The sequence below is a fragment of the Battus philenor genome, unplaced genomic scaffold (assembly GCF_028537555.1).
Source record: "Battus philenor isolate CCGP_79_NKW_IND1 unplaced genomic scaffold, ilBatPhil1.0.hap1 SCAF_22, whole genome shotgun sequence".
Taxonomy (NCBI): Eukaryota; Metazoa; Arthropoda; class Insecta; order Lepidoptera; family Papilionidae; genus Battus; species Battus philenor.
The window spans coordinates 11,924,984-11,939,422 of NW_027181685.1; the positions used below are offsets into that span (position 1 = coordinate 11,924,984).

At 32.9% G+C, this 14,439-nt stretch overlaps 1 protein-coding gene across 1 annotated transcript in view; it reads right to left on the reverse strand.

Annotated features, from left to right (window-relative positions):
- The window catches only part of LOC137923693 (calponin homology domain-containing protein DDB_G0272472-like), a 196,361-nt gene extending 184,130 nt beyond the window's left edge, over positions 1 to 12,231 (reverse strand). The window contains exon 1 of the mRNA XM_068766930.1: positions 11,863 to 12,231. The gene's annotated coding sequence lies outside the window, so the exon portion shown is untranslated. The remainder of the gene's footprint in view (positions 1 to 11,862) is intronic.
- Between the last annotated feature and the right edge of the window lie 2,208 nt (positions 12,232 to 14,439).

Genomic DNA, 14,439 nt, shown 5'->3' on the forward strand with positions numbered 1-14,439 from the left:
CGCCGAGTATTGTAAATTCTTCTTAATATCTACCATTCGTCTCTCCTTTCTTCTCTTCACATCATCTTTCATTCCTTAACATTCTTTTTCATGCATACATCTCCTAACTTTCATCTCTTCTGGATTCTACATTACTTTTAACATATATCATATTTTTATGTCGATTCTTATTCTGTTCCTGGCTGTACCATAGATTAAGTTCGCGATATAAAGTTATAAACAATGACTGTAAAAAGTTACGTAAGAGAAGTCAATTTCCAAATAAAGGCAAACATTTTTTTGTTAATATTTATTGCCTCCAACGATCCAAGTTTCTCATTCTAACCCAATGTTTGATATCTCTGAAAATATCTCAGATTATACGTTTCTTTATAACCAATTGGTAATGAAAATAAAGAGTAATATATGTATGTATGTATGTATGTATATATGTATATATATATATATATATATATATATATATATATATATATAAGTATACATATATAAATAAATATACAAGAGATCCTCGCGGTAAAATTTAAGATTGCGTGTTCATTTGCTTGTATGTTTGTGTCCTTTTAATATTATAATAATGCAAATGGGCTATACATTCACCGCTTTAAGGCTTTTTAACCCATAACCATTCACTCTGGATTCTGCAAGCCGCTTACGTCCATGCGAGACTTAAAAGTGTGTACAATATTGCATTCAGACGAAGGTGACGAGCTTCATCCACGGGTACAAAAGGCGCACCATATTCCGTTACTATGTTAAGATATTACCACATAATAATGTTTGCATTCCTTTGCTATGACGCATGTAAGCTAGACTCCATTGTTTGCAATATATCCGACTTTAATGTTGGTAGCATTGTGTCAGTTTGTACAAGACTGAAACGATTGTTCATAATTTCTTACACGTGTGAAGTTCGATACGTAATGTTGGTATTACCTAAGATTTGGGTTCCATTTTGTTGGATTTTTTCTGAAAAAATATTATTTGTAATAATACATACAAGATACCTTTTCTGATCTTACAATAAAACAAAGCGTTGATTCTTAAAACAAAGATTTTTATTTTAACACGTACTTAGGTTACATTGGCATATTTTAAATTTTATATAAACAAAATTCTACAATGGCCTCACCTGAAAACAAAGAAACAACATTTAAATTTTATTTTGAAGTTCCTTTTTATTATAGATTGTAGAATACAATAATTGTTAGCAAATGATGTATGCATTCACCCCCTTTAAAACTATAAATATCATCCTGTATATGCCTAAAAATGATTACAAATTGACATAAGCCGTCTCAGTCTATCCATTGGATGTTGCGCAACACGTGAGCGGAACAAAGGCCTCCTGCGCTTGCGCAGTTTCACGACACAATAGCCTTTTGTGGTGCATTCGGATACCTGACAAACTGGCGTAGGGCGCTTGAGCTATAGAACCTACACGTGTGTTATCTATAATCCGCTTTATCCGTGTGATCAAGTGTTTTGATTATAATTATTATTTATTTACTAACACTGTGTTACGCAGTAAATTAATTGACTTTTAGAAAGTACATATTTATTTAATTTATTGTTGGTGAAGACTGACGTATCACTGTAATTGTCTCGGACGAATTTAAGGCTGTCAAACCAGAGGGCTTTAACATCTTCATCGGAACAAAGTTCACGGAACGGAAGGGTTCGTGAACTATTAAAAATTGGCCATCGTATTTCAGTTGGAACAACGTCGATCGCATGATAGTAGCAGATTTACACGAGTTTATGTGTAGTGTAATACATTTTTTTTATGACCCCCGCTATTGGGGGCCTCTCGTACCCTCTATCTTTTGTGGGACAGGGACTTTACGGGCAAATTTATTTAATTATTCACATCTTTTTTATTTTCTTTCTCTTCATGTATACTTCTTATGATCTTTCATTCAGTTTTCTTACACATTTCTCGTTTCATTCTCTTTCGCTCTGTGACCTTACATTCCTCTCTCGTTACACATTACATTTTATATTTTTATTTCTGTTTGTTTACATTAATATCAGATTTTGTATATCACATTTTATCACATTTACATTTCTTGTTATCTATTTACATTTCTATTATTTTCTTTACTTTTTAATGTAATACATTTGAGTGTACGGCTTTGGAGTGCAGCGAGGAGGACTCAGCAATCAAAGGTAGGATACTGATCCTACCTCGGAACGCCCAACGTGTCCGCAAAGTCGAGGGCGGGCGGCCGCCCCCGTATACGAATCGGTTTGTAAGCGTGGTGTTAGGTTTTATTAGATCGCACATGTTAGTGTTTGCGAGATGAAGACGCTGGTAGAGTGGCTACTGAAGCCTTTAGGACGCCTCTTGAGGGTATTGGAGTCTGTGCGAAGGTTATAGTGAGCACGAAGCCTTTTTATTAACACGTAGAGACTCGGATTATATTTCTTCTCTTATTTTGTCATAAAAAACAACCATTTCAATAATATTCTACAATCATAATAATTAATAATACAAAGACTGAAAAAAATAATGTCTATGCTTTTAAAAAAAAAAAAAACAATTCAGTATGAAACAGAACAATAATCGAGAAGCGATGCCAGCTGAGACGTTTTAAACATAGAAGCGGTACTCGTGATCCCATTTCATTCTCTCTACTTAAAACCGTTCCCCTTTTTATTATTGGAATAAATCAAAGGCGTGACGTTTTGTTTATTTAACCGCAAGCATATACGGATTTATTTGTAACGTGAATTATTATAGCTTGTTATTTATGGATAAAAGCTACTAGTTTGATTATTAAACTTTTATATATATAATACGTAATGACTACACAAATTGGGTTCTTTCTTCAAAATTCTTTTACTGGTCTCACGTCGTTCAACGAGCCACGAAGAGAACTAGGATAGGATATATGTACGAATGTAATATATATATATAATGTCAAATAGCAGCGACAAGGTCTAACGATTTATAAACAAATTTATATTATTGCTACCTATATATTGAGCTGATTAGATCAGGGGTGAGCAACCTTTTTTGCTCGGAGGGCTACAGTTTCAAAAACTAGGGGCCATGAAGAAAATAAAGTATATATACAAAGTTCAAAACATGTTATGAAGGTGGTATATGTTTGTATTTAAGACATTCAAAACTAATTAGACACTTTGTTATCCTTTAAGTCTTGCTTCTCTTTTTTTTAATTTAGATAAATTAAATTTTTACATGCCTCGAGGGCCGCATGCGCTGATTGCTTATCCCTGGATTAGACTGATGTAAGACATAGGCTTTCCTATACACTTGTCGAAAGGTTGTTGAGTGGCGACCACGGGCCGGTAGACGCTGTGGAGGTAGACGCCCAACTAGGTAGACCGACAACATAGTAAAGGTCGCTGGAGAAAGATATTGTGACAGAAATAAGGTAAGAATAAAAGAAATTGAGAAGAACTGTCATACAGTGAGTGAAGAATAAAGATGAAAAATTTGAAAAACTTATTTGTAAACAAAGACCCTGATCCCAACTAATTAGGGGTACGAGAGGCCTTAAAAAAATCTCGCTGGAAGTAGCTGGATCTGGGCAGTGTAAGACCTGACATCGTGGCGATGCGGGAGGCCTATACCATGTAGTGGGCATCTATCGACTGACATATTGATGGCAATTGTTTTTTAATAATTCTAAATTTGATTTGCTGCTATTTGATACGAATCTTTCTTCTCACAGCTGCGAGTCGCGGCAGCGTGTTGTTACAATTTTTTATAGGTAAATACAGCTAAAATTTATGTATATAAACAATAAGTGTCCATATTTATATATCACTACATTATATATGTTTAGATACAAAAACGTATATGACCCCCGCTGCACTTTCTCTGGCCATTTGCAAATCTCATTGAAAAACAAAGGATTCTTAAAAAATGAATTGTTGTATCTTTTTCCATGTCATTTATAACTTTTTCCAGCTAATTATAGCTTTGTATTGAAAAAAGTGTGAAGCATACATCTTATAAGACTATTAATTTTAAATTGTGGGTCGTATAGGCTTCACGTGGCCTGAATGGAAAATCTTGAAAAAATTTCGTGGTACAGAACGTGTTATACAATTAACCGTTCATAGAGTAACGAAATCTGTCGTCAACCATCAGTCGTTATGTAATTACGGAATAGCACTTTCATTCGCACTCGTCTAATAAATTATCGCTATTTATTCTCGTGTCAATAATTGCCATTTTATATAATTAGCGACCACTCGATTGTATAATGTCATTAACGACGTATAGTACTGACATTTATTCTTACAAAGTAAAGCGACATTTTTATCATATATAAATATATTTTTCAGATTATGGTGAACAGAAAATGAACAAAAGTAACCGATGAAGCCTAGCGGACTAAGTTCAAGAGACATTGCAGATCAATCACGTGCAGCGGAGATTCGGTCATCGTGACAATCTTTGCGGTAGGCATATATTTTTCTGTGGACGTTCATTGGCTGAAAAGAAAAAATGTGCAGAAAAGAAAATTATCTTAACTTATTATACCAACTCTAACTTTTGATGTAGTAGTAATGTTGGCCAGGTAAGAACAACTAACCAAGTGTACTTTTGTCTTATTAATGTAAACGGCTGGAGCGACAGCCCTAGCAGAGGTCCTTGAAGGCACTTGCGCGGGGTCACTTAATTGAACACGAGCCTAAACGATCAATGTAAATAGTATGTAGCGGTCTAAGTCCTGAAGATACTTTTATAAGGTTCACTAAAGTAGTCGATTACATTTACAAGAAATTATTAATAAAGTTTTATACGACTTACAGGAAATTATTTTTTTAACGCTTCCTTTTCCGCATTTGATCAGCAACTCGCCTGGTCGAAAGCAAAGATGTGATAGAAGATGAAGCAAGAAGACTTAGAAGGTATCTATTCACTCTAAACCTGAAGAGACCTGGGTTATAATTCTCGGGAAATAAAGAAGCCGATATATCGTTTCTTACTCTAGCAGTGATCAGAAACCTTGAGTTGAAACGCTTGTTTAGACTCCAAGGAAACTTCACAGTGTAAGGGTGGTAGTGGTGTGACTTCCTACTTGTCCTTTAGATCAGTGCTCAGCAACCTTTTCTCATATACGAAACACTAAAATTTTTTCTAGAATTTCACGGCACACTGAAAGCTAAATTGAAGAAACAAGTGAACGTGAAGTGCCACTGTGTCATATAAAAAATATGTATAACGGAAAATTGGAAAATTTCAATTTATAAGATTTTCACCGCGGCACACTTGTATCCAGCCTTTGGCACACCAGTATGCCATGGCACACCAGTATACTACGTAACACCAGTATACAATGTAACACCATTATGCCATGGCACACCAGTATGCCATGGCGCACCACTATGCCATGGTACACCAGTATGCCATGGCACACCAGATTACCTTGGCACACCAGTATACTATGTAACACCAGTATGCCATGCACAACAGTATGCCATGGCACACCAGATTACCTTGGCACACCAGTATACTATGTAACACCAGTATGCCATGCACAACAGTATGCCATGGCACACCAGATTACCTTGGCACACCAGTATACTATGTAACACCAGTATGCCATGCACAACAGTATGTCATGGCACACCAGATTACCTTGGCACACCAGTATACTATGTAACACCAGTATGCCATGCACAACAGTATGCCATGGCACACCAGATTGCCTTGGCACACCAGTATACTATTTAACACCAGTATGCCATGCACAACAGTATGCCATGGCACACCTGTATGCCATGGCACACTGGTTGCGGAGCACTGCTTTAGAGTATGTATTAAATATTTCTATCTTCTTAATATCAGGTATTTCATCATTAAAAGCATCTATTTCTTCAACTATATTATTATAAAGTTTACACATACGGTACGTCCGTGAATAATGACTATATTTTTTATTTACTTCGATTCATAAATTTAACAGAATTTAAGAATAATTTAAATGATGTAATAATAAAGTTCACTTAAGTTCTACAATACTTATTTGGTTTCAATTTATTCTTTATTGTACATAGAACAGAGGTCTAATCTAAGCATCCTTTGAGCTCTGTGCCCTCGAGCTGGCGGTAAAGACCTGTGTAAAGCAGAAGTGATATTTCATAAAAAAAATTATGTGTTAATATGCATACATGTGTTGACGTTTATACTGTTAGCCGTTAGGCTTTGTGTAGCTTCGACGAAATGACGCGGAACAGAGGTCTGCGACCTAAAATAAAAACCAGTTTGTTATTTTAGTTTACCGAAGACGTTTACATAAAGATGGGATATACCTGTGTATGTGTGTAAAGTAATGACTAATGTATGATATGAAGCAAGGAGTGTTTGGCGATCGGTGGTGGAATGCAGGTCCCTCCTGACAGCCCTCGTGAAGCGGACAGCGGTGTCGTGGTCGTGTATACGTAAGTTGTAAATGTGGTGGTGTATTGCGCCATCGGCGTCCAAAGTAGAAACACTACGGCATCGACAACGCGGAAATTCCTTCCGGCAAATTTATTCAAGGTCAGGTAAGCAAAAAAATAGTACAGAACCCGGCGGTACATATTGCACATCGACCTTTGAAAAGAGACAGTCGGTTAATTTCGGATTCGTAGAGCACCATCTCTGTCCTACACTAACTATGTGACGTTTTGTCAGTCATTGTATTTAGTGCGACAGTATATTTATATTTATCGCCGGGTACTGTAAATACTAAGATAATAAAATATTTCTATTAAAAATCTGTGACAAAACGTAAAAACCGAAAAAAGATTTAAAATAAGTTACAAATATATTAAATTAAAGTATGTGTAATAATTGTGGAACGAGGTGATGAAAGAATGGCAACGAACGAATCAGAAAATTGGTAGGTGATAGAACGATAGAGGAATTGTAGAATATAAGAAGAAGAAATTAAGATATTACGAGGAATGATAGAAGAGCGTAAAAATAAAAAAATAATGTTAAAAAATTTGATAAGAAAGAAATAATGACCCTGTACCAAAAGTACCTGTACTGTACCAGGCGCACGAAAGGTTCCCAACAGAGGGGCTATTCAAAAACCAAAACAAAATTGTAGAAAAACTTGACTTTATAAAATAGGATATCCATCTTGTCGTTGAACTCCTACGCTGTGGTTGTACGAATGATGATGTATTGGAATTAAAGAACTCTGTTAACAACAGATAAAAAAAATATTTATAAATAAGCTTCACAGATTATACATTAAGTACAGAGTCTATAGCTCACATTAATTTCTCGTTGTCTAGTTACAAATATACACCAATCGTCTGTTATTAATAGATTTCAGCTTAACCGATATCTTATTTAAATATAATGCGACTAGACAATGTCCGGTGTGACTGTTTAAGGAAAATAATGTAACAATGAGTCATTACTTTCGTAACGTGAATAGGTCACAGTAAAGAACAAGACGTGGATTTTATTGAATATGGAACGGATTCGTCATTAGATCATATGATACAAGCGATATAAGTTTATTATCACATGATAATATATTTTTATGGCTCCGTTTTTGGAGCCTTTCGTTTAACTTGTGTCATAGGTGGACATTGTATTATAATTTTTCATATAATTTCGATTGATTTCCAAACCTATCTTTCGTACTTTTTAATGTCTTTCATTCTTTCCTCTAATTCCCTTCACAATATATTTTATTCCTTTCCATACATCGCCTCACTTTCTCCACTTTCTCTCTAGAATTCTACCATTTTATTATTATTTTTATCATTTGTTCAACAATTTATTTATACTTAATTATTATTTATTTTTCTACTATCTTTATCGCATTTATCTTTATTTACATTTCTACATGAGAATGTATTATGACATATAATATACTATTCAGTAGGATATTTTTTTTTTAAATATTATTCTATGATCGAGATATAAGGCCGGTAAGAAAATTTTTCCGCAAATGCTATGTATACATTTGTAATTAAATCTCTTTGGCTGTACTATTTGTATCTGGCTGGTTCTAATGAACCTAAAGACGTTATTTTGAAATAAGAAACAAAAAGTAAAGATTTAACCAACATAACGTCGCGGAAAGTTGATTCGGGCAGTGCAAGACAGGTCATAGTGATGATTTTTGGGAACCTATGCCTTGCAGAACGTCTATCAACAGATATAGTGAACAAATCAACTGCTTATCTTTCTTCTAGCTTATTTTCAATATTATTAATAAATGAATGTACAAGAAGACATTTAAATTTTATCATTCATTGAGGTTGTCATGTACGTAATAATTTAGTCTTAGAGAGTTATCCAATGTTTTACATAATTTCTCCATTAAAAATTGTCTAGACTACGTCTTTATTCTTTGTTTAAAATAAAAAACAGTTCTTGGGAAAATTACTTGAATAATTAACACTTGGCAACTAACCGACTTAGAAGGTAAAGTGTTACTCAAATATTTTCGTTGTGAAAAATTTATAATTATTGCAGATTATTAAAAAAAATTGACATAATTACTCAAAAATAATTTTAATTATATCTATAGTGAGATTAACATGGTTTCTTTGCCTTTTCACACATGTATACTAGTTGGAAATTAAAAAAAAAACATTTGACATTTATTACCGACGGACAATAGTTCGTAAAACATAATAACGAAATTATATATGTTAAGTTTTTTTAATCACCTATTGAATTTTATTTATTGCAATAATATTACAAAAAACAAAATCATAGTTAAAAAAAAAGTTTTTTTTTTCGTTTGTCTAACGTCAAAATAGTACTTTGGCCATTTATTTGACAGCCTAATCGCTTTGTCATCTAAACTAATTTTCAATTGCGATGTATTTATTGGCATATAATATTAACATAAAATATTTTATTTTATTATTTATATAAACATAAATATTTTGTAATATTTAATATTGTAGATAATTATTACATCTAAACTTTCTAAAATCTCACGTGTGTACATTCTATATTCGTCCACACTGATCTGGTCTATAGATACCTCGTATCATATTACTAAAAAAAAAGTAAAGCGCAGCCCGCATCCTGTTCTTTAAATATAATCTGTGGCGCGGTGTAGTTCTCGCTTACCATCATTTCCCGCCCTTTTACTCCTTCGGCCATTGTCTACGACACGTACAAATTATTATCCAATATTTTCGCAAAAAACAAAAACTAATACGAAATTATTTTTAAAATTTACGTAATATTTTATTACTATAAAATATTTCTAATATTTAATCAACATACGTCAAGTTTCGCGCGCTTTTTTCTATTTAATCTGTGGCTAATGTGTGTGCTATAAGTTTTGTCTCGTTATATATAAAATCAGAAAAGAATATTTTAGAATGGTAATTTTATTGTTTTAGTTATGGAATTCAGTTATAAGCTTCAACCCTTATTACTAATCACTGTATACAAAGTGATCACTATGAAATATGTTATTTGAATAAATATTTTATATGGGAATGCGACTGGCCAATAACTTCTGACAGTAAATAGTGTGTAGTGAAAATAAATAATAATTAACATATAGTAATTCCAAATTTGAAAACGATTTTTCTTACTAAATTATCATTACGTTATTCATAATTTCTTAAACAATTCATTTTTGGATATCATGTCCCATATATAGACAGAAAATGGACTGAGTTTTTTTCCTTTTATAGCTTTTATACTTTTAACTAATAACCTGTACATTTATATTATAATGATTGTCTGGTAGAGATCGCCTCTAGCGACAAGGCCGCCTCTTATACCATATGAATTGTTTCTTTTTTTCCTCTATTTATTGTGTACGGTGTAAAAAATTTGTTTATAAAATTAAAGATATATTTTTACGAATACTATTTTGTTTTTTTTATTTAAAAGTTTCTTATTTTGAATTACGTATGGTCAAAAATGTAATTTATTAATATATTGTATACCAGTCCATCGCTGGCCGTATACGACCTTCCGAAAACTTAACCATGTCGTAGGTCAACTTATTTAAATACAATATACAAATGATATAAAAATATAGTTCCTTTGCCTTCACGTTTAGTGTAACAAAAAATAATATTATTATTAAAACGTAAATTTTATTATTTTTTCAAAGTATACCAGTTAAAATATATTACGTGTGTAGATGTATGTGTTTTCCAAGTATAGGGGAAAGTTTTGAAGTGGTATTATACAGGGTAGGTTTGGTAGACCATTGTTATTGAGTGTACGTCGATTAAGTCTATAATTGTTTGCCTTAAATCAGGGTTATGACACATGTAGTATAATTACTTGTAACAATATATGTTATATATATATATTGAGACTTTTTATTTTTTATTGGAGACCGGAACGTCGTTTCTGTCGAAATTTTTTACAGAGAATCCGATTGATTTTTACCGCTCCGGCATTGAAAATTTGAATACTAGATGACAAAAGGTTGTTAGTAACGAAGGTGAATACATTGTTGATTAGAAATAATAACTTGTTGAAAATGTAGTCGTGCATTTAACTTAAGAAAGCGACATTACTTTTAGGTCTCCCTAATATATATATATTTACATATATAAAAATGTATATATTTCAAGAGAAGGCGTTTTCAAAATTCGAAGCACTATATATTAGTTTTAATACTACTGTACTATTTACTATCTGCCACTACACTCTTTGTATTGTCATAAATTATTGTCCTGTTGCATTTTAATTCACAATACAAATTTATTTACCATATTTCAGTGATTCTAAGATGATTGGAAATAGGTAAGGTTGAAAATAATTGAATGTGTATGTTTAAATCTACCTATTTATAATCAGCCTGTATAAACACAATATAGATCAAAAACAATTCCTTAAAATTTTGAATTAGAAAAAATTATTTTATGTTTATGTAAAATTATGTCTCGTAAAAAACCAACAGTGTAAAATGTAATACAGAAATGATAAAAATAAATATCCAAATAAAAGTTCTCATCATAGTAGAGATGTTACAATAAACATCCTACCCCTCTGTTTCCGTCGACCTTGAACTATAAGCGGTTTAAACAAACATTAGTCTATGGTGAACCACAGAATAATAATATAATAATAAATGTATTATTATAGAATGGTTAAATATTTAAAAATGGTCGTTTACATATCAAAAAACCACAGACAATTTAAAAATTTAAATGTTATTCTAAAATTTATAAATAAAAAATACCGCGTCACGAGCTGCAAATTTAAAATTCGAACTCAAAAAAGTTCCGTTAATAAGTGATATACCAGAAAATTAACTTGATGCGTACATTCGTGAAGATATGATCGCTTATTTCATTATTCAGTGCTTGTGGAAATACAAATGCATACAATGGTAGATTACATCTCTTAACAAGTCAAAACTAACGGTATTATTCGTACACAGAGATAAAATTTACATGCACTAACAGTAAAAGGCAATTATCAAGACGTTTCAAAGTTAAAAGAATAAGGAAGAGATATAAATAAACTAATATCTGTTCGAAAACCTGAACCCATATTTTTTAGAGGGACCGTTGTGGAAGAACCGGCCCGACAAGGAACAAGTCAACAGGTAGGGTACAGGGCAGTGACCCACAGTCGTCTGAGCACATGAATGGCATTGCCGCTCAGAAACGTTCAGCTGGAAACAGCGTTCATTAATAAACAGAAAATTTTTATTACATTTACACAAATATTCATCATCAACATCGGAGAGAAAGTCCAAAACTATTCGCCGCGGCTTAATTCATCATTTACACGAATAACATTTTAATTGTTCACGCAACTAAAATATAAATGTAAAATACATTTTAAAGTTTATTTTCTTGTACAAGTAAGACGGGTTAAAGAAATGTTCTGAATAATTTATCCATAAAAAGTTAAAAACACGGAATGCCACTCACCTCTCGCAACACCACGCGAAACGAGTCGTTTCGAGCTGGTTGCAAACAAGCCGTGTCCTTTTGAACCTAACAAAGGTCTTCTACTTTCACCGATGGACGAAGCCAGAAGAATAAACCATATACGGCCTCACGCCGACCGCCTTATTACGCGCTTTTGCCAAACGAGAACAGTAACGTTCGATTGGAACGGTAAATAGCTAACGCAAAAACTACTCACAACACTGACACAGTTACAAAAACCACTTCACACCGCACCAGTATCATTTGTTTGATGTACAAAAGTTTTTTTTATCAAAGCCGCCACGGGAAAAAGTTTCCCCAACTTTTCGGATGTCGACGCGGACTATGTAAACAAACGTCCGTCGAATGGCGACGCCGCCGCGCGAATGGAGCCGGCCTGGTGGCGATGAGAACAAAACGACACAACAGAAACGGAGCGTGCGCGCGAGATGGAGCATCGCGGATCGCACGAGTGTGAAAGAAAAGGAAATTGATGTCCCGCTCACCAATGGTTTATTGTAGGTCCCCTCAACACTCTTCTTTGACTGCAAAATTTAAAACAAAACACCTGTGGCGTTATAATTTGATAATGTAACACATTTTCATTAAACGCACATCGTTTTAACCGCTTTCACAAGTTTTATTATAAACAGTTTGACTTGTAGACAAAATGTTTCAGTTCATCAAGAAAACTTTTTTATATATGTAATACAATTCCCGCTTTTCCGGTAACGATGTTTAGTAATAAATTTTACTATTACTCAATTGTCTGTTTAAAGACTTCTGTTTAAAGTTTCTTTAAGTTTGCAATGGTTGCTGTATTACGTTCATCATCATATGCTAATAGACCTTCACTGCAAGGAAAATGACACCTCCAGAGATTTTTTTCCGCGACCTTGATTAAGTCTTCGATCTACCTAGCGGAAGGCCTTTTCTGAGCTCGTGGTCGCCAAAAGATAACATTTCGTCCCTGCCACTTCAGATGAGCAATTGATAGTTATGTCATAATTCCGAGGTACGTTCGTGACCTTGATTCTTTTGCGTGTATTCTCATTTCTGATTTAGGAGAGAAGTTTTACCATAGCACTCTTCATTACTTTCTGGGTGACCTTGAGTCTATAAGGCCCATCGTAAACGGCCACGTCTCAGATCCATAAATCATCACCGGCAACACACACTGGTCAGAGATCTTTGTCGTATTACTTTACACATATATAGTTTTTTTTTAATTAGACGCGAAATTTATTTATAAACAGCATTGTTATATTTAATTTTAATAATTTACATTAATTATTGTAATACAATTAATTTTTAATCTTTAAAAAAAATATTGGTCATGGATTCCGAATTCAATATAGTTCGATGAAAAATTCAAAGCGAAAGTTCAACATTAACCCTCAACTTGAAAAAATTAAAAAAAAAACGGTTTAAATGTGTCTATTTTAATATAAAATATTTATTAACAATGTCTCATGTCAAAACGTAATGGCCATATATCTTAATAAGATATTAATTTTCTATATTTAATGCGCAAAAACTATATGCATGCTGCATTACAAATAGAACGATGTCTTAGTGACATCAACGGCACTGACTTTATCAGTGTCGTGAGCATTTGCGTAAACACGGAGACACTCCCTTGTCTGCTTCGGTTTTGCCATAAATCGCAGTCAGATTGTAGACAATGTCAAGGACATGTATCTGGGCGTGTTGTCCCAGAACTGTGGAATAATTTCTACAGATTTAAATACCCAAGTGACGTCTTTTATTAACTAGCTGTGCTCGCGACTTCGTCCGCATGGAATTTAAAAAAAAATACATTTTTTTTTCGCTTCGTTTTCGTTTATGAATTTTTCTAAAATAAAAGTTTTACTCTTTATTACATCAGCTACCTGCTAATATAAGTTCCGGTAAAATCTTTCCAGCCATTTCAAAGATTAGCTGGAACAAACAGAAAGAAAAAATAAATAAAAATGTGAGCTTATTTTGTGTACCGTATATATATTCATATTCGTGTAGTAAAAAGTATTTATTTTAATATTACAAACAGACACACCAATTTTATTTATTTGTATAGATGAGGCTGTATGTTAGGTTATTTTTGAATTTGATTTTTTTTTTAATTTTAGAGTCCTGTTTTATGACAGATGGCGGTGGAGTTGACAAAATGTAGCAAAAAGACGAAGATAGGTTTTGTTCGTAAACCACTTATTTATTAATAAACTACTGATTATCCGCGGAGATTCAATCTTACATTCCCACTTACATATTTTTTTCTATTTTATATAATTTTGTATTTTCCTCATAATTTATTTATCTTTTTTAATATGTTTACTTATTTCTTCTTTGTTGACAGGCAGAAATTGCCTTCGGCATTAGGTTTCCCGTTAAGTACAAAAAGGTTAGTTAATAAATAATTAATGTATCATAAAATTTAATTTTCGAATTAAATTAATTTATTACACATAAAGCTGTAATAACAAAGTGTCGTAATCAAAGGAGGATTAAATTTTCTAACATTAATTAAATTTATAGTAGAAACAATGTCAAAGCTCCTTTGATATTATTACGTACACG